The sequence below is a fragment of the Phyllostomus hastatus genome, unplaced genomic scaffold (assembly GCF_019186645.2).
Source record: "Phyllostomus hastatus isolate PE091 unplaced genomic scaffold, TTU_PhHast_1.1 phas_contig_16, whole genome shotgun sequence".
In the NCBI taxonomy this organism is placed as follows: Eukaryota; Metazoa; Chordata; class Mammalia; order Chiroptera; family Phyllostomidae; genus Phyllostomus; species Phyllostomus hastatus.
The window spans coordinates 1,819,940-1,839,702 of NW_025333643.1; the positions used below are offsets into that span (position 1 = coordinate 1,819,940).

Below are 19,763 nucleotides of genomic sequence, written 5' to 3' on the forward strand. Positions count from 1 at the left end.
GTTGGGGAATTCTGAGCTCGTGGCTGAGCATTGCAGTGCTTCCCTGGCTTGGAGATACATGTGTCTTTGGTTATTTTCCTGCAAGACAAAAGTCTCAGAGTTGAGATTGTTCCTCAGGATGATGTGGCTTGTCTCTATGTAAACAAGCTCATTCTCTATAGGCATGGGATTTGTGTGGAACCCTGGATAGGGCCCGAGGGAAATCCAGGTCAAAGCATGACCCAAGAACTTCAAATTGTAGACTTGCTTGCATGATTGTAATTAAGAAATCAAGATGCACAGAAAAAGACCCCTGTCTTACAGAACCTGCTCAGAAACTGTAAATTCTACTGTCCTCGGTTATGATCAGACTTTCTTATATTGAGCAATGAATGTCCTGTAAGGTAATGAGCTCCCCATCATGGTCAGTACTTAAGAACAATAATAAAGCTCTCCACATGGTTGGTGGAAAGGATACTAGAGTGTATCATGAGGCTGTTGTGATTTGCACAGGCCAGGAAATCTGAGTTCTTGGGGTCATTTTTGGCTGGGCAGATAGAGTCCCAAGGAAACAAGTGTGTTGCTATAGGTACTGCCTCAGCAACCCCTGAGAGGTATCCAGGCCCCAAGGCTGGAGAGGCCCCAGAAGACTCTAGCAATACTTAATATCAGCTCTGAGACTAGTTCTAGAAGGTGCCTCCTTTACAGTGAAGCATGTTTTTCATGCCCATTGCCCACTGTAGCCAAATCCTCTGAAATGCTAAGGCTTACCTGCTGAAAAGGCGGCACTCAGAGAGGGTGGTATAGCCCTGGATTCTGATCTGCCTTGGGAGATGGCAGAAGTTCTTCCAGAGTCAAGAGCCTGGCCACATATAAGTGATGGGAAATAGGTTATTTTGTGCTCCTGGGGGACTCCCTCACACACAGTCTCTGTAGTTTTCACTCTTAGTGTTGCAGCAGAATCCTTTTTCAAGTGAGATCCTACTAGAAACCCCAACATAGAATACAAGTTATTATACTTCTCTTTCATAAGTTCAAATTTTTAATTCTTCATAGGAACTCAATTACTGAGATTGCCATGATGAATAGAAATCTTGAAAATTGGACATTATGGATTGTAGTGCTGTTCTTACAGCCTACTCAGGGGAGATGATTGTGCCAAGTGGTATATTGTGGGGCTTTGAGAGCATGTTTTCTAGAGCTGAAGGCTGGGTTCAATTCCCAGCTTCACCAGCTACTAGCTGTTTGTCCTTGGGCAAATCACTTAACCTCTCTGTGCTTTAGCCACCTTGTGTGTAAAAATAGGGGAGATGGCACTACCTACCTAAAGAAGTTGTGATCTTTGACTGAGTTAGCAGTTACAAAGTATATAGCCAAAGCTGGGTGCATTTTAGATGTCCCCAGTACACTTTAGCTGTTCTCATTAACACTGTAACAGTGTCTGAATCTACGAAATTCCTAGAAGACATTTGTGAATCCTCACCCACAGAAACCCTCACCAGGGTTTCTGAGGAATGCAGTTTGAAAACCCCACCTCATCTCATATAATATGAGCATGTTTCTCTTAATAAATGCTGTCGGGTATACATATTTATAAGTCTTTTTCACCAGTAATTTAATCAGTGGTTTACAGCACCTGTGCCAGACACAGTAGGGGCAGTGGAGAAATGGTAGTTTCTGCCCATCTTTCAGAAGCAGGCCTTTTGTTCTGTTGGTGGGGAGAAGGTGTGGCATGTTAAGAAGCAGTTCAGGGGTAAATAACTATTGGTTCATAAACTCCAGGGTTTGATAACCCCTCACCCTCCACTTTATGAGAATGGAAATTAACCACGTGAATGGGGAAAGGAAGCAGCACTCAGCAGATCCCACTATCTGCCGATGTTTTATGTACATGTGTACACTCCACTGCTTTTATATGCTGATCAGCACCATTTACAGGTAAGAAAACTGAGGCTAGAGGACATCATCTGGCAGAAAAGGCAAATGGAACCCTGAGCTAGCACAGGAAAGTTGCCCCTTCTGGGGCATCCCTACCCACTGAGCAGAGCTTGCCCCACATCAGGCAGCAGTGGGCATGTGCAAAGGGCTAGGTGCACCCCTGCCAGAAGCTATCTGGGAGATTCCTTTTGTGGGCCAGATAGCCAAACTAGAAAACCCAGAAAGTTCAGAAAGGCATGAGACTTTGATGTGGCTACTTCATACTTCAGAGTTTGTAAAGCTTTTCCATGCCCGTTAGCTCCATTGGCTCTCCCAACACTCACTGTAAGACACGGATTACAAGCACAATTTAACCGAAGACCTGAAGGAGTTTCGGGGTAGCCAGGCAGAGTTCTTTTCCAGGTGCGGCCTTGGGTAAGCCATTTTCATGGGAGGCTTCTCAGTCTCCTCGACTATAAAATGGGGATATTGGTAGTGACAGGTAACTAGTGGTTAAACATGACCTATGCCAAGTGCTGGGTGCAGGGCCTGGTGTGCAGTAGGTTCTCAGTGAATATAATCATGGTTATTATGTGATTGTCCCTGCTGTGAGGAATGGACCCGAGGCAGTGTAGGAAGAGATGTTCCCTATAAGACTGAGGGTTTGGGTAATACCAAGATAGGAATAATGAAGAGCAGAAAAAGAACTGGAGACTGAAAGACTGTTGTCCAAGATCACATAGCCAGCAAGTGGCAAAGCAACACTTAAAACTCCGGAGTGTCTGCTATGAAGCCACCATGCCACATGTTCTGTGGGAATTGAGGTGGACAAAGATGGGTCTCTGGGACTGACCCCGGACAGGGTGTGGCAGGTCCTGGGCCACACCTGGAGTTGCTCTGGGTGATAACAGAAGAAAGGAGGGTGATGTCATGCAGTTAGGGATTGTTCTGGGCCCACGCTTCCCTCTCGGGAAGCTCCTTGTAGATGCTACATCTGGTTTCCAGGGAGGTCCCTGGTCCAAACCCAAGTTTCCTTGCCGGCCTGAGGCCAGAGGTCAAGGCTGGGTTCAGAGCTGCAGAGTGAGTCAGTGGCTTGTAGGGATTAAAGTTTAGGCGGCTGCTCAGCCTGTGGGATGAAGAGCCACCCCCATCTCCAGGCCTCTAGGTTTCCATCCAAGGCTGGCTAACAGCACTTGTGGTGAAAGAGGCATTTGTGCCGACTTTGGTCTTTCTTTGGCCCTCCCTTATATCCCAGTGTTGGGGAGGGAGGTAACACAGGCTTGTGTCACCAAGCCTGTCTGAAGTCCCTCACTTTACAGAAGAGAAAACTGAGACCCAGAGAGGGGACTCGGTTCCTTGATTTCTGCTTCCACTAGGCGAGCTGCTTCCCTGTTAAGTGCATGAGGTAATGATGGAGAGGACAGGGAGGACAAAGGGAGGACATGACATTCTGATGGGGGAATTTCAGACACTGTATGAAATGCTTGAGGAAGTTTTCCGGAACAGATAGCTTTCCTCGTGTTCCTCAGTCCCCAGCAGGTGATGCCACCCTTGCTGACCTCCTATACTCAGGATGCATCTCTTTCTCCTTAGCACCTCTGTGTAGAATCTGCCTGCTGTGTTGTTTGTGTAACTTTCTCCCTCGTTGCACTGTGAGCCCTTCCGGGGCATCACCACTTACAACTGATCTGTGTCCCCAGCACTTGGCATACAGCTTGGTACCCAGATGGTGCTCAATAAATTTTGTTAAATGGATATCTTCCGGAAATAGTTGTGTTATCTCAGAGGGGCACACTCCACCAGGATAGGACTTTCCACAGATTCTTCCCAAAGCCCAGTGGTGCTCTGGGTGCTGGGACAAGAGAATCCAGGCAGGCTGACAGTCACCCAGGGGAGATGGACAGAAATGCCTGATATCAGAGTTAATTATTTAAATTCAACTGTGCAGAGTGCTGCAAAGAAGTACAAGCAGTTCTAAGAGCGTCTGAGAGGTGCCTTGAGCTAAAGAAGACGAGAAAATGAGACTGGGACTTGGTCCTGAAATATGATGAGGAATGAACCCGATAGAGGGAGAGGGTCAGGAAGAACATTGCAGGCCCAGGGAACCAAGTGTACACAAAGACCCTGTGAGAAAGGTTCAGCTATCTTACCCATTTTACACGTGAGGAAACTGAGGCTCAGAGCAGGGACATGACTTGCCTAAAGCCACACAAGTAAGAAGAGGCGAGGCTGCGGTTTGCATGCAGGTCTGTCTGACTCCAGAGCCCAGGCCCTTTCTCCTGCTGGCTCTGCCCTGAACAGGCAGGAAGCCTGAGGTGGCCAATGTGACATCACAGTCTGCTGGGCCAAAGCCCTTGCTTCCCCCTGGGGAGGTGGACTCCACACACTGCTCCACTCTCTCCCCATACCCAGGAGCTCATCCACACCTAGATCCTTCTTTCTCTCATTTGCTCTGTACTTAATTTGTCTTTGCATCACCAACCTATGTGACTTAGGCCTGTTTCTGTGGGTCATGCAGCCAACTTTCCCAAGCTCCTAACAGTCTGGGATTTTACCACATATATATGTGACCTTGGAAAACTTCCATGAGCCGCAAGTCTAGAAAGAAATTCTCAAACCAATTTCAGGCACGTTCACTGGGCATCTACTATGTGCCAGCCCCTGAAGGATTGAGAGCTGGGGATCACAGATGAGGCTCAGCTTTAAGGTTTCTTGGGGAGGCAGATTCACTAACAGATGGCTGAATGCTGTTGTAAGCCTGATAGGAAAATGAACAACATTCTGGAGACACGGAAGGAGAGGCCAAGTGCGTTGAAGAAAAGGCCTCCCTGAGGAGTTTGCAGGGTTCAAATTGAACATTTGAGCTGAGCTCTAGGGGCAAGCAAGTCTGCATGGTGAAAAAGTATGGGAAGGACATTGCAAAAGGAAGGGATGGCACGTGCAAAGGCACACAGCCATAAACAGCCTGAGCATGCAAAGGCTGAGGACAAGTGCACAGTGGCCAGACTGCATGTGATAGAGAGTGACCAAATGTGAGAGTTTAAAGCCACCAGCTTGAGGTTCTGAAGTACAGAGGGTAGACTCAGAGGCTGAGAGTGCCAGTCAGCAGGGGTGCCCTGAGATTCCCAGTGAGGGACTCTCTCTGCCTTTATAGCTTTTAAAGGAGTATCCCCTGCTGCCCTTTACAGTTTCCATTGAAATTATGCGAGACTCCCCACCCCCACAGTTGGAGAAGGGGAAGGCATGGATGTAACAATGTCTTTTGAGGCTTGGAGTCCAGTCTGCCTCCCACTTATCCCTGGGAAAGTGACTACTCAGTTTGCAGGGCTTCATTCTCAAGTGTTGCAAATCAGAGATGCCTTGGTGACAGGCATAAATTAGCTTCCTTTGAATAGGCCAATTAGAGCTAATAACTGGGGAAAATGTACTTAGGTGGCTTTGGTCCAAGGGCTTTCTCTAGATTGTAGCGTTTCAGAGTCCCAAGTTGGCATCTGCTCTGTCCCATCCCTATCTCTCAGCCTGAAAAACAGCTAGGTTTTCTGTTTTGTAGAAATAATGTCCCTCCCTGCATGGACTCTCCTCCTCCCATAGGCCGGGGACGACTTGCCGGTGCTCTGTGACTCACTGTCTTTAAAGTGATTGATTATGGTCGTTCACAAGGGTGTTCATGGTGTCCCACAGTTAGGTTTTGGGCCTAGCCTCCCTCTGAGAGCAAGAATTGGCCCAGAATACCTGGGCTCTTTTTCTCTCTGCTTCTTGCCTTAAATCATTTTGCTGTGTTCTGCTTTCTGGGCCTCAGTTTCCCGATTTGCAAAACAGTGTTCGGGGAAGTGATTTCTGAGGGCTGGCATATTAGTATTTGAGATGACATATTAGTTTTCTGTTGTTGCTATAGCAATTGACCGAACATTTGTTGGCTTAAAACAACACCCATTTTTTATCTCAACAGTTCTTTAGGTTGGAAGTCCAGTGAGCTGGGCTGAGTGCTCTGCTTGGGGTCTCACAAGGCCAAAACCTAGGAGTCAGCTGGCCAGGTCTTTTATCTTGAGGCTGCGGGGGAAAATCCATTTGGAAGCGCATTCAGGTTGTTGGCCCACTTCAGTTGCATGCAGGAATGAGGTCCCTGTTTTCCTGCTGGCTGCGGGGCAGGGTCTGGGTTTTGCTCCTTGAGGCTGCCTGCATGTTCTGTCATCCTGCCCCTGTGACCTTCTCCGGCAATGGCAGATTGAGTCTTTCTCACACTTGGAATCTCTGACTCTAGCCAGAGAAAGTTTTGTTTTAAGGAGAGTAATCTATCTCACTGTTGTAAAGTTTATAATCTTAAATACATCTGCAGAGTCTCTTTAGCCATGTAATACAAAGTAGCCATAGGTCCCAGGATTAGGACGTGGGCATTTTGAGGACCATGATTCTGTCTATGACAGTCTGCCCTCTGACTCCACGAAGATTCATGTCCATCCCAAATGCAAAACTCACTCCATCCCAAGGTCCCCAGAGATTTTATCCTGTGACATCAACTCAACAAACTCTTCTCTCATCAGTTTGGAAGTCCCATATGTCATCACCAAAATCAGCAAATAGGCTTGGGTTTGGGTGGGACTCTGGGCATCATCCATCCTGGGGCATAATCTCTCTTCATCTGTGAACCTGGGAAACCAAAAAAATAACTTACTTGTCCCCAAAATACAAGATGGGACAAGCTATAGACATTCCAGTTCAAACAGAGAAAATGGAAAACAGAGATCCCATTGCGTAGGCCCTCATACCGTCCACCTGAAACTGGGGGCGGGAACACACAGAACTAGCCCCTCAGCTCTGCATTGAGTGGCTGCCTTGTCTCTAGAATGCTGGGAGAGTACATTCGCACAGCCTTGTATCAGCTGGTTAGAAGCAATAGGGAGTGCATTTGAAATTTAGCAAAAAGGATTTAGGTAGGACTTCTGAGTGATGGTTGATATGAAAAGGGTTTACTAACTCCAGAAAAGGGAAAGCATGTGCTCCAGCACCTCCCCTTCCCTTTCCTCAACACCAGGAAGTGGGAAATGCACAGATTCTCACATTGGAGCTGCCACTTTCCAGCTGTGTAGAGTTAGGGAAATCATTTCACCACACTGAGCCTTAGCCTCCTTCACTGTAAAATAGGATGTTACTGCGTACCTCATAGGCTTGTTGTGAAAATCCAGCGGGAGTGGTGTGTGAAAAGTATTTTGTAGACTTGGAACTCTTTGCAAATGGTAGCTGTATTTTCTGAGTCCTGTTGTGCCCACCCTGGGGTGTGGCTTCTGTGGCACCTTCTCCTCCTCCTTTGGAATGACCCCCACCCCCGTGCTAACCTGACAGGAGGTGCAGGAGGAAGTCATGCTGTTGGGACAGTAGTCCAGTAGGAGGGAGATTTGGTCAGTCGATTTGGATTCAAAAACTGTTTTAAAATGTTTTCATAAAAAGCAACACACACTCCAAAATTCAGATCCGCAGGGGAAAATCAAATCCTGCACCAGTGAGCTCCGGCCCACCAGGCCCCTCCCAGATATTTTACGTGTGTGCAAACACATGGCGAGACTTACAAATACACACCCCTCCCCCTCCCCTCAACTTTTCTAAACATCAGTGGAAGAAACCTGCTGCATGCGCTTTTCTGGACCTTGCTTTTGTCACTTCAGACCTTGTTTCCTATCAGGGCACATAGATCAGCCTCCATTCTTTCTAGTGACTTCAAGGAAGTCCAATATCTAGTCACTTATTGATAGATATCTGGGCTGTTCCCAGTCCAATACTCCTCTGAAAAATGCCACAATTAGTAATTTTATATACATATTTGAACGCATTTAAGAATATATCTGAGGGCTTCAAAAAAGACAACCCTCCCATGCCCACATAATCGCTGTCAGCATTGGATTGTGTTTTGCTCTCGATGTATGCAACTGTATCAGGGTGTGTTTGATATGGGTGTAGTCGCGTCACACGTAAGATCTCTTACCTTGCTTATTTTATTTAATTGCCTATTGTATTTGGCTATGTGATGAAATAACCTACTAAATTACTAAAAATGACTGTGAGTCTGCCCTAAGCTCTGCAGTACCACATGGTTGCACAAACACTGCATCTCAGTGGTCGTGCCCCAGTGTAACATACTCATTCCCTTTCACTGTACCTTCAGGTGTTTGTAATATCCTGCTACACTGTGAAGAATGCTTAGGTGAACATGTGTTTGTAATTAAAGCTTTTTCAATGTTTGGGCTTATTTCCATGGAAGAGATGGCAGGGGCAGAGGGGGTTCTCTGTTGCCAAGTGATCTGCAGTAATCCCCTGGGCCTGCTCGGTTGGTCCCACTGAGACTGGAACGGGGGCACTGTAAGAGGCCGTGAGGAACAATTGCGAAGACTGCTCACAAACGTGGAGGCCGTGGGGGTTAGAACGGTAAAGTGCAGGATGAATGCTGCCTCACTGTGGGGGGAGGCTGGTGTGCAGAGCGCTGGGGCCCGCTGGGTTAAATGCAGCTCTGCAACTGGTCGGTATCAAATTATGGAGGGCTGACAAGCAGAGATGGGTCCGTGTGAATAATTCAAGATTCTGAGACACAAAAAGGATTACTGGAGGGAGGAAGAAGACGAATAGGCTTAGTTAAGGAGGAGACAGATTTTGTTAGGATAAGATTTCAGAAAAGATACAGGAAAAGTCAGGCACCAAAGGGCATGAGTATAACTGACAATTGTCCTTTCTCGCTTATCTAGAAAGGACACAGGTGGGGGGTGGGGTTGCAAGTGGTCTCCTGTGGATCAGGGCCGTCACCAGGCAGTGCTGACCTTGCCAGAATGCTTAAGGGGCACCTGCCTGCTTCCCACTCGAGGGTGCTTATTCTTGGAGCATTAGAAGTCCCCTGCCCCACCCCGCAGTGTGCCAGGGTCCCAGGCCCTGGCTTCCTGCCATCCTTTTTCCCCAAAGAAGACAGGCGGTTGCTGAAATCAGGGTGTGTGCTGCAGCACTGGACCTGACCATTAAGCCAGTGTTCCTTTTTTCCTGGAAAGGCAGAGTGTCTTCCGTCACTGCAGCTTTCTGGATCCCAGGGAAATATGACTACATGTCCCCATGTTGGAAATGCCAAATTGTCCGCAAACTGGTGGTGTTCCCAGCCAGGTGCCCCCACCATGCCCCACAGGGTGCCAGAGCCTCTCTAGTGACCTCGGACCCTGACATCTTAGGCAGCCCTGCCGAGCTATGGAATCAGCTGCTGTCTGCCACCGGGAACAGCTGTCCTGGGAGGCCAGGCACGTCAAGGAGCAGCCTCCTCTCTGTCACCAGAGCCACGCAGCAGGTCACACCAGCCCCACCTGGCTGTGTGGCTTGTGAGGCCCACTCCCTCTCCTCAGCCCTGATCCTCCCAGCGGGGCCCAAAGCCCACGCCAAGGCCTTGCACTCCTGTTGGCACCTGTTTCTCCCAACACCTCTCTGCTCCCCTGTCCATCCCTCAGCCAGAAGTCCGTCTTGTCCCCTTACATCTCCCGAGCCCGTGTGCTCTGCTGCTCTGTCACGCCTTCTGCAGGTTCACATCCTTTCTGAGGGCACCATTTGGCCTGCTTTAAGCACCATCTTCTCCATGAAGCCCTTGTTGTATCTTCTGAAATTAGCAGCATCTTGAGTGTCATCTGAATTTTCCCAACAGGTTGCCCTCCTTCTCTCGCAGCTCTAGGGCTGCTCTGCTGCCTTCCTGTTTTGTGGCTGTGGCACATAGCTGTGTGTAGCTCCCCGGAGACCCCAAACTCCTGTCTCACTGGGCTCTGGCAGCAGTCTTGCATGTTCAGTACCATGTGTGGATGTGAAGATGAGTGGGTACTGAGTGGACAGACAGAGGGGCAGGTACTTGGACAAGAGGATGGGTATCAAACACTGGCCCCATTGTCCATGATCTTGTCTAAGACAGACTGGCCCAGGGAGACCTCTGTGCCATGTTCCCCCTGCCCCCGTCACCTTCCTCCCCACTATTAAAATAGAAAACAGTTATATTTTTAAGAGTCATATTTATCAAACAAATTCTTGCGTTTCTTGTTCTTAATTTTAAAATCCTGGGAGCTGAACACTTGATATTTCTTCAAGGAAAAGAGAATCTAAATCGAGTTGCCTTTTTCTCATGTTTGACACTTTGCTTGATTTATTTTTTTCCTTTTGGAACTCTGGCTCTTCATGAAAGGAAGGGTCCCCGTCCTGAACTTAACACAATACCTGGCACACAGCAGGGTCTCTGTAAACACCGAACAGCATTACAGTGCATTCAACAGCCTCAGAGCCCTTGGGGCCTGTGCAGCTTGGAGATTGTCCTCTACACGTGTTGAAAGTGAGACTTGAGCTTGAGAGGGGAATAGGCTGATGTCCTGTGCCGGGTGTCCTCTGCCGTGGTCTTTTCCTTTTAGCCTTGAAATCTGGGGCTGGGCTCCCCCTTTCCTCCCTAGATGCTCTCCTGGGGGCTGACACTGAGTAAGACCTGGCTGCAGACAGCCCTCCGCCCCAGGGCTCTGCAGCCGCCGTCGTTGCCTGCAGAGCACCATCTGTCTGCCTTTTGGCTCACCAGCCTCGGGGGGTGGAGTGATATGCCAGGTTCACCTTGCCCCCTCCTTTACCCATGCTGGTCAAATCTTTTTGTTTTAAAGATTTTATTTATTTATTTTTAGAGAGAGGAGAAGGGAGAAAGAAAGAGAGGGTGTGAAACATTGATGTGAGCAAGAAACATCAATCACTTGCCTCATGTATGTACCCCACTCCCAGCTGGGGACTGAAGTGGCAACCCAGGCATGTGCTCTGACCGGGAATTGACCTGGTGACCTTTCATTTTGCAGGACATCGCCCAACCAACTGCGCCACACCAGTCAGGGCCCCCCACCCCTTTGGCAAGGTCCCAGCCAGCTCCACCCCATCAGGAGTGGTTTTTGTGGACAAAGCAGCAGTCTGATGGCTGGAAAGAGTGTAGGAGTCTTAGGGTCTGGCTCTGTGCATGTCCGGAGAGTTTTTCCAGCTTCCTTTGATCTTCACAGCAACCCTTTGGAAAGAAGGTTGGGGAGAAGGGATCCCCACCTGACAGGTGGAGAAATAGGCTTAGAAAAAGGAAGGGGCTTTGCCAGGGTTGCACACTAGGGGAGCTTGGATTTGGTCCTGAGTCTCCTGACCCTTTCAGCTACAGCATTTCTCAAATCTTAATATGCCTGAAAACAGCAACAACCAAAAAAACCAACCCCCATTACCTGTTAAAATGCAGGTTTCCAAGTTCTGCATCCATAGATTCTGATCCACAAAGTTGGGGGGGGGGGCCTAGGAGTCTTCATTTATAGCAGAATCCCCCAGGGAATCCCAGTTCACCCTTAGAGAAATACTCCACAAAGAAAACATTCAGAAAATATATAGAGAGCTTCTAGGTTTTTATTTGTTTGTTTGTTTTTCCTTTTCTGTCACTAGTACATGCCAACAAAATGTTCCTGATGCCTCTACCCCAAGTCATTTCCACTGTGAGTGTTCTGAAAGCAGATGGGGACTCCCTTGCAGAAAAGGTTTCATCCAGCTGCATTCTGAAGTCATCCTCAACTTGCTGACCTCAGCAACCCATAATTTATTTTACTCTGAGAAATTTGAATGAAAACTAACCATGTCAGTCACTTTGGGATGGGAAGGCACTTTTGAGAAGGGAACATCCCACCCCTCACTGAATGCTTCTGGTCCCACCAAGCCGGTGCCTGAGTGCCTTCGGGGCAGGGTTCTCGTCACCCCCATGCAAGACTGTGGCATCGTTGCAGTTTTATCTGTTAGTTTCTCTTCTTGCTGTGAGAGGTTTTGGAAGTTTCTCCAGATTAAGGAGTCTGGGAACAGGCAATGCAGTTGGGATGAAGGCAGCAGGTCCCCATTTACTGATGCTGGGATGTGAGACAGTTTATCCGGACAGGGACCCAGACCCTGGAGCAGGGTTGCAAAGTGAGCTTTGTATTAGAAAGTGCATGGCTGCAGTGAGCTCTGGAGTGTGATCGCCCCAGTATCCTCCGTCTTACACATTTTGCCATGTGTACACCACCTTAACACACTCATGATCACATCCCATGGAGCTGAGAGAAGGTCGCCAGTTCTTCCTCCCTGACTAGTGGCAGAATGAATCCCGGAGTCTGGAGGGGCTAAGACTAAAGTTGGGGGCCAGGAGGCCCAGCAGGCAGAGAGAAAGGGTGAAGAGGTAAGGGGAGTCGGGCTGCTTGGAGACTGGATTTGGAGCTGGGTGTAGTAGATACAGAGGTAAGAACCCATGCCCACCAAGCCCTGTTTCTTTAGGTAAAAGTGACTTGTTCCTATGAAAACTTTTCCCTAGTTGATGAGGCTTCCAGCTTGTTTCACATGAGATTTTTCTCCTGAATCACTAACTTGAGGGTTGTTATAAATGCAGATGCCTAGGCCACACCCCAGACCCTGTTTTCGTTGAACCTGGGCACACAGTCTGATCATCATGTAGAAGAAAATGTTTCAGCCAGTCTGGGGACTCGAGGGGTCCTCCCTAGGGGTGCTGAAAGATGGGATTCGTGAGGATGGGGCTGAGAGAAGAGGGTGCTGTGCCAGCCTCACAGTTCTGTCTTCCAGCTCATTGCCTCATTTCCAGCACTTTCTTTCGTTTTGGGCCAGAATGGCCTGTGTGTTGGGTGTTTTTCCCGGCCTTGCATTGTTGTAGTCTCTGTCCTGGGTGTGTGGAGAGCACGCTGTGCCAGATGTTGTTGCAGCCAGACTCTCAGAACCCATATTTCAAAGCGATTACTGACAAAGAAAGCAGCATAGTTCATAAATACTTCCAGATACTGGGCCACAGGCCCCAAAAACTGCTCATATGGCACCCAGACCCGGGGAGTGGGGGCAGTCACCTGACATGCCCTTGCACGGAGTCTGGTGTCAGGAACCACCATTCAGGGTCAGGCGGCTCAACCTGTCTGGTCCTCAGTTTCTCCTATCTTAGTTGGAAGTAATGATACCTCCCTTACAGATTTGTAGGGGGAATCAACTGAGATGGGATGTGTGGAGGTGTTTGTAGACTGGCAAGTGCTGTGCAGTTCCAGCTGGACTGGAAGAAAACCCTTACATCCCATTCTTGGAGGCTGAGGTTTTGGGGAAAATCAAAGGAGACTGAACTTAGGGAATCACTCCCCTAGAGGCAGCATATGTAGTTTCTTTGGAGTCAGAGAGATCAGTTCCGGTCCTGCCTCCACCACTTCACAAGCCTCAGCTCTGTCATCCATGACATAGGATGATGGTAGCCCATTTGCGGACCTGCCGGGAGGAGTGAATGAGACCGTGCAGGTAGGCGCTTGGCCAGGGCTGGGTACGCAGGAAGCTCTCGGTGTAGCCGTAATGTTAACACTATGCCACGGAAGGTTTTCAGAGTTTATCACTAAAGATGAGAATTTTCTGTGATGATGTGTTTAGGAATGTTGGCCCCTACTTTAAACACCTAACATGTCAGTTTGCTTCCCTGCCCACTGTCTCGCCCCATCTCCCACCAACCTGTGAGGTAGGTGGACAGAGCAGGGATTTTCATTGGCATTTTATAGGAAAGTGAGACACAGGAGGGAAGTGGTTTTGCCCTAGGTCACAGAGTAACTGGAAGAGCAAGAATCTCCTGATTCCCAGAACAGCCTGTCTAACTCTGAACTATTTTGAGGTTGTAAATGCAACCCCCAAATGTATCCCTAGTGGGCTATAGCCTGGAGACCTGGTCTGTCCTGGAGCTTTCAGTAAACATTTAAAACAGCAACATCATACTACTGTGTGAGAGTCACTGTTCTAGATGCTTTTTATATATGTCAACCCACTAAATCCTCACAAAAACCCAATGAAAATTGATACTGCTGTTCACTTCACAGATGAGCAAACTAAGGCAGAGAAAACTTGCCCCAGGTTGAATAGCTTGGAAGTGGCAGAGTACTAGATTTTGGAAACAGGAGGGCGGGCTCCAGATTCCATGCTCCTAATCAGCATTCTCATTTCAAGGACTCAACACGTGGCTGTCCATGCAGAGTGCTGGGGTGCAAAGAACGGGGCATGACCCTACATTTTGCTGCAGCCTTGCCATGCAGCCTGGGGCAAACCTCTCTCCCCCACACCAGCCAGCCTTACTTTGCATACCTGTGTCATGGGAGAGTTGGACTGCCCAGCTCTAGCAAAGGGTGGCATTTCTCTGGGCCCCAGGGAAGGTCTAGGGTGTGGAGTGGCCAGCTCAAGCCCCAGCCAGCCATTGTGTGCTGGGCTCCTAGGGCGACTGGGTGTGGCCCCGGCACTGCCAGGCTCTCTCCCCTGCTCTCCCCAGGGAGGAAGTGTCCATGTTTACAGGAAATACAGGACAAGGCCTGGAGGTGGGTGGAGGAGGAGCAGCCTGCCTCCAGGAGCCCTGAAGATGTGTCTGCGTGTTGGTGAGGCTGAGGGCAGGTGCCCCTCTTCTCACCCCAAGATTGAGGCTTTTCTTCATGTTTAAATGGAAGGTCTCACTTCCCAGGCACCCCAGTCCTCCTCTTGCCTCTGCCCACCGACTGCCACACCCTGCAGGCCTCCAAACCCCAGGCCAGCTGAACCCCTCCCCCCGTGGGAGACTCCCGGGAGCAGTGGAATGAGTGAGGAACCGGGTGGCAGGTCTACTTCTACTCCTTCCTGCCCTGCACCTCAATTTCCAACCTGTTAACTGGGCAGCTTGCTGTAGCCCTACACACACACAGCAAACCTCACTGCCCTCGTGCAGCCCACAGCCCAGCTGTGAGGACAAGATGGGAAACGAACAGGCCAGTCCCAGCCAGCCCTGTAACCAGGAACTGTAGGCTGTCCTCACAGAAACAGCCCTTAAGAAGAGTGTGTAAATTGAAATGTTGTAAAATGGGCCCTGTGTGATCATACTGGGAGTATGGGTTGTTTTTTGAAGGCTGAATGAGAACTGGAAAGGAAGCTGTCTTTGCTGAGTCCCTACCAGGTGGCAGGCACTGTCATCACTGCTTTTACGTACACAAAATCAGCCTGTAAGAGACAAGGATTATGTTTGCGGACAGACTGAATTTAAGTCTTGGGATTGCCACTTGATAGATGGATCACCCTGAGCAAGTTCTCCAGCTTCTCAGAGCCTCAGTTTTCTCTCGTGTGAAATAAGGAACTACTTTGTTGTTTCCTACACCCTCCTCTTCATCCCACAGGCTTGCCACTGGCACCCAGACTGTGGCCAGCCTCCTGTGGTCTCCCTGCCTCCAGCATGTCGACCTCCCTTTGCTGTTCATAGGTGGTCAGGATGAACTCCCCGTGGAGCATGACTGGTCAGGTCCTTCCCCTGGCTAAATCCTTCCGCTGCTCCCAGTGCCTTCCAGATACACAGTCCAGGTGCCTTTAACTTCATGTCTGAGACCCCTGGCTGCACCACCAGTCTCTTCTCCCAGCCCTCCTTACCATGCAGTGGATGATGGTGGCTCCCCGCACACATGCCTGACATGTTTTCCCCTCTGTGCCTTCGTGTAAGCTTCCCTGGAATGTTCTCCCCCACCACTCTTTCCTTTGTCCCCTACTCAACCTTCAGACTCAGCTTAGGTCTCACCCTGGGCCAGAACCTCCTGTGTTCCCTCCCCTGCAACACACAGGCTTATGGTACCTTTTTTGTGCTGCTTCCTTGAAGCACTCACCACCCCGTCTCCTGTCTGTCTGTCTATCTGTCTGCATCCCCACTAGGCCATGAGTGTCTCACGGGCACATAAAGGATATCTCCTTCGCTCCTGTGTCCCCAACACCACACATAGGGTAAACAGTCAGCAGACATGGGGTGTGTCAGGTGAGACAGTGCGCACAGCAGGCTGTGCTGGGTAGAGCGGAGCTGATTTCGGTACATCTCAATGCATGTCTGCTCACAGATGCACACAGGGGACCTGGCTGGAGGTGCTTCCCCTGTGAGTCAGTTAAAACTAGGAGGTATTAATTGAACACCTGCTATATGCAGAGTTTAATAAGGTGGGCTGGCAGGAAGGAGCCCAAGTTTGGTGAGGGAGAGAAAACCTGTCAAAAGCTAAGATCACCAGATGAGGGGTGTTCATGGGTACAGGGGCATGTAGAGGGGAACGGGGCCTTTGCAAATAGGTGTGGCTGGGCAGGGGTGGCTGAAGCTTACCCAACTTGGGGCAGTCTCTTTAAGAAAAAGAATATACAGTTAAGAATAAGAAATGATTTGTAGAGCCTTGAAAGAGACCCATGCAGGTATGAAGCTTAAGCCTTACTGCCTCCCAGTAGACCTGCTTTAGTAGTCAGAGGCTTCCTGGAGTAGGAGGTGAGATTGGCACTGGGTCTGGAGAGAAGAATCTATCCCAGGCCCTGGCCCATGTAAGGGTGTCAGGTCAGCAGACAGTCCAAGGCATCTGTTCTCAGCTAGCAGCTCCTGCCCTTGAGAAGCAAGGTGGATTTATAGGGTCTTAAAGGCCTCTGGCAAAGGGAAGCATTTTTCTGAAAACTCTTCTTCCTCGTTTGGGGCAAAGGAGGTGTATGGAATTCAACAAGACCACAAGATGAGTCACATGACAAGAGTGAGTGTGTGTTGCTGCGTGTCTGGGTCCAGGTGTGGTGCCCTTGCCTCATCACCTTCCCTTCTGGATCTGAGCCTTAGTGTGGTCATCTCTGACTGGCTCCGTGTGATTGATTTCCTCTGTGTCCCCATCCAGGCATCCCACTCTGGCCACATGTGACTTGTGTGCTCATGCACGTCAGAAAGGCCCCTGCCCTCCTGCCCTCCTGTGCCAGTTGCACTGTGGACACTTCTGTGTGCTGGCACATCTGGCACATTTGCATGTGTGTCTTCTGGCACAGAGAAGGCGGCAGTGAACCAGATGAGTGAACGTGTCCAATGAGTGGGTCTAGCTGCAAGTCATCTGCTTGTGGTTCTGCCTGGGAGAAGATGACAGAAGGGGAATAGCAGAGTAGGCCTCCAACAAGTTGTGTAACTTACAGAACCCCAGTTTACCCAGATGAAAAATGGAAATGATGATGGTGTTTGCCTTACTGAGTGGTAGAGAGGGTCAAATGGGATGATCCACAAGATGCACTCAACTCAGTGCTCAGTAAACATTAGCTACTATCGCTGCAAGAGGCAGTGTCGCCTGGGCTCTGTAGGACAGGCTCTGAAGCCAGGTGCCCTGTGTTCAGACCCCAGCTCTGCACTTACCCTGCTGGCACCTGTTTCTCCATCTGTAAAGTGGGCATGTTACTACCTACAGGATACAGTGGTTGGAGAGAAGCCAGGTGGCATCTGGCACATAGTAAACACCCTAAAATCTCCGGCTTCTGCCTCTATTATTGCTGTTGCTGCTATTACTATTGTTATTGGCTGGCTGTGTCCATGTGGAAGGGAGGGGTGGGAAAGGGGGACTCTTTTTCAGGCACCACACACACAAACCACAAACAGCCCCTCTCGCAGCTGCTGGCAGCTTCAGATGTGGTGTGTGGTTATGAAATTATAGTGCCCATCATGAATTTTCAGCCACTGCATCCTCTCCAGCTGCTCAAGGTGGCAGCAGTGGCTCTCCTCCCTTTCCGCCTCCCCATGGCCTGAATCCCAGAATAGAGATGACAAGAGGAAGATATGTTCAAGTTTCCTCCTGGTTTTGGCTGGGTGCTCAGGCCAACAGCTGTGGTGCCAATCTTGTAGATGAGGAAACTGAGGCCCAGAGAGAGGAAGAGGTCCACCCGGTGTCACACAGCAAGCTGGTGGCAGAGGTGGGACTAGAACCAATGTCTGTAAGACCTTGAGGAGCCCTGCCTGATTAATTCAACCCTGGCCTTTAGCTCAAACTGATTGTAGCAAATAAAACTGCCAGGCACTGTGCTGAACAGTGCATCTACCTCATTCACGCACATCATCTCATAAACCCTGGGAAGGCAAATGCTGTTATCATCTCCACTTTACAGATGAGGAAACCGAGACAGGGAGGTTAAGCAACTGACCTAGGGTCATTGGACTGACAAGTGGCAGAACCTCCTGACCTCAGTAGGTGGGATTCCAACACCTATGCCCTTTCATTAGCCTCTTCTGTCGTCCCAGAGAAAGCCAGAATGTTAGGGCCAGTGGTCAGAGTGAGGCCAGGCCTGTGTGCCAGCAGTGCGACAGCTGCTAAGGGCCAGAAATACAGGACCTTTTCTCTGCCACCCTCATCATATCCCAAGTTGCACAAGTTACTGCTTTACAAAGTCAGAACCCTTGAGACCACTGCACTGGTGGGTTGGGGGCTCTAGCTTATGACTTTTCTTATATGTTTTCTCTTTATATTTGTCTGTTATTTTATGAGGCTTCTGTAGATCTTCTAATCATAATAATTTCCACCCCCCTGGACTTTGGGATCTCACATGATTGTCTGAAAAGAAAGCTTCATAAAGTGCAGTTATGTTTTACTTTGGCTGGGAAAAACAGTAGTGTTTGCTTGGGGTGGGAGCAAGCTGAGCTGGAATCAAAGAAAACAAAGTTCTTTGAAAATCATTATAACCACTAGGATGGCTAAAATAACAAAGACAGACAATAATAAGTGTTGATGAGGATGTGGAGAAATTAGAACCCTCAGCACTGCTGGTGGGAATGTAAAATGGTGCAGCCATTGTGGAGGACAGTCTGTGAGCTCCTCAAAATGTTAAACATAGAGTTACCATATTACCCAGCAATTCCACTTCTAGGTACATCTCAAGAGAAATGAAAACATATGTCCACACAAAAACTTGTACACACATGTTCATAGCATTACTCATTAGCCGAAAAGTGGAAACAATTGAAATATTCATCAACAGATAAATAAATAAAATGTGGTACAGCTGTACAATGGAATATTATTCAGCCATAAAAGGAATGAAGTCCTGATACATGGATGAGCCTTAAAAGCATTATGCTAAGTGAAAAAAATGAGACACAGAAGGTCACATACTATCTGATTTTATTGGTATGAAAGGTACAGAATAGGTGAATCCGTAGAAACAGAATGTAGATTAGTGGTTGCCAGGGTTTGGGGGAAGGGAGGAGTAAGATTGCTAAAGGGTATGGGGTTCCTTTTTAGGTTGATGAAAATGTTCTAAAATTAGATAGTAATAATGGTTGCACAATCCTATGAATATATTAAAAAGCACTGAATTATACATTTTAAAAGGGTAAATTTTATGGTATGTGAACTATATCTCAATGAAGCTATTGTAACACAAAACAAATCGCCATAAAACGATTGACACTGTGTTTTAAGAGGAAGGGTAGGGATGTCACAGGTCAGAGAGCAAGATGCACTTCTGTTTTTACTTAGTGAATAATGGAAATTGAATTTTTTAAGAAGCCTCTCCTTAGTCCTGTTTCTGGGAACCATTATGAGCGCTATCCCTTGGCTGACCCTGGGTGCAGGTTGTATTCCCTCCAAGGGGGAACGGAGCAGAGCTTCACTCTGGAAGTGAGGAGGATCCAGGCAGCAGCTGCTCTCAGAGCCTGGCGTGCATGCTGCAGGATACACGTGGTCTGGTCCCCACACACAGTTTCACAGCTCTGAGTGGTTTGTTTCTCCAGCTCTGTTTCACAGATGTACAAACTGAGGCCCACCAGGAGAGTCCCACAGCCCAGACCATGCAGTGGGTTGAAGGTGAATCCAGGACTCCCTGGCGTTGGACCCCATGTCCTCTTGCTCTTTCCACTGTATCAAATTGGAGGTTCCCAGCTACAGTGCACATAGCTGTATCTGCGAAAATCCCAATGTCCCTTTGAGAAAGGGGAGCATGGCGGGGTCAGTTTTGAGTAACAGAGAAGTATCAGAGCAGAAGGTGCCACCTGGGGAAGGCCTGGAGGGATCATTTGAGTGAACTCTGGAAGAGCTGGGTGGTTGGAGGGTAGG

General features: G+C 48.8%; 1 protein-coding gene across 2 annotated transcripts in view; it reads left to right on the forward strand.

Moving 5' to 3' along the window:
• Nucleotides 1-19,763, forward strand: part of FGD5 (FYVE, RhoGEF and PH domain containing 5) — a 127,347-nt gene that overhangs the window by 24,091 nt on the left and 83,493 nt on the right. The window lies entirely within an intron of this gene.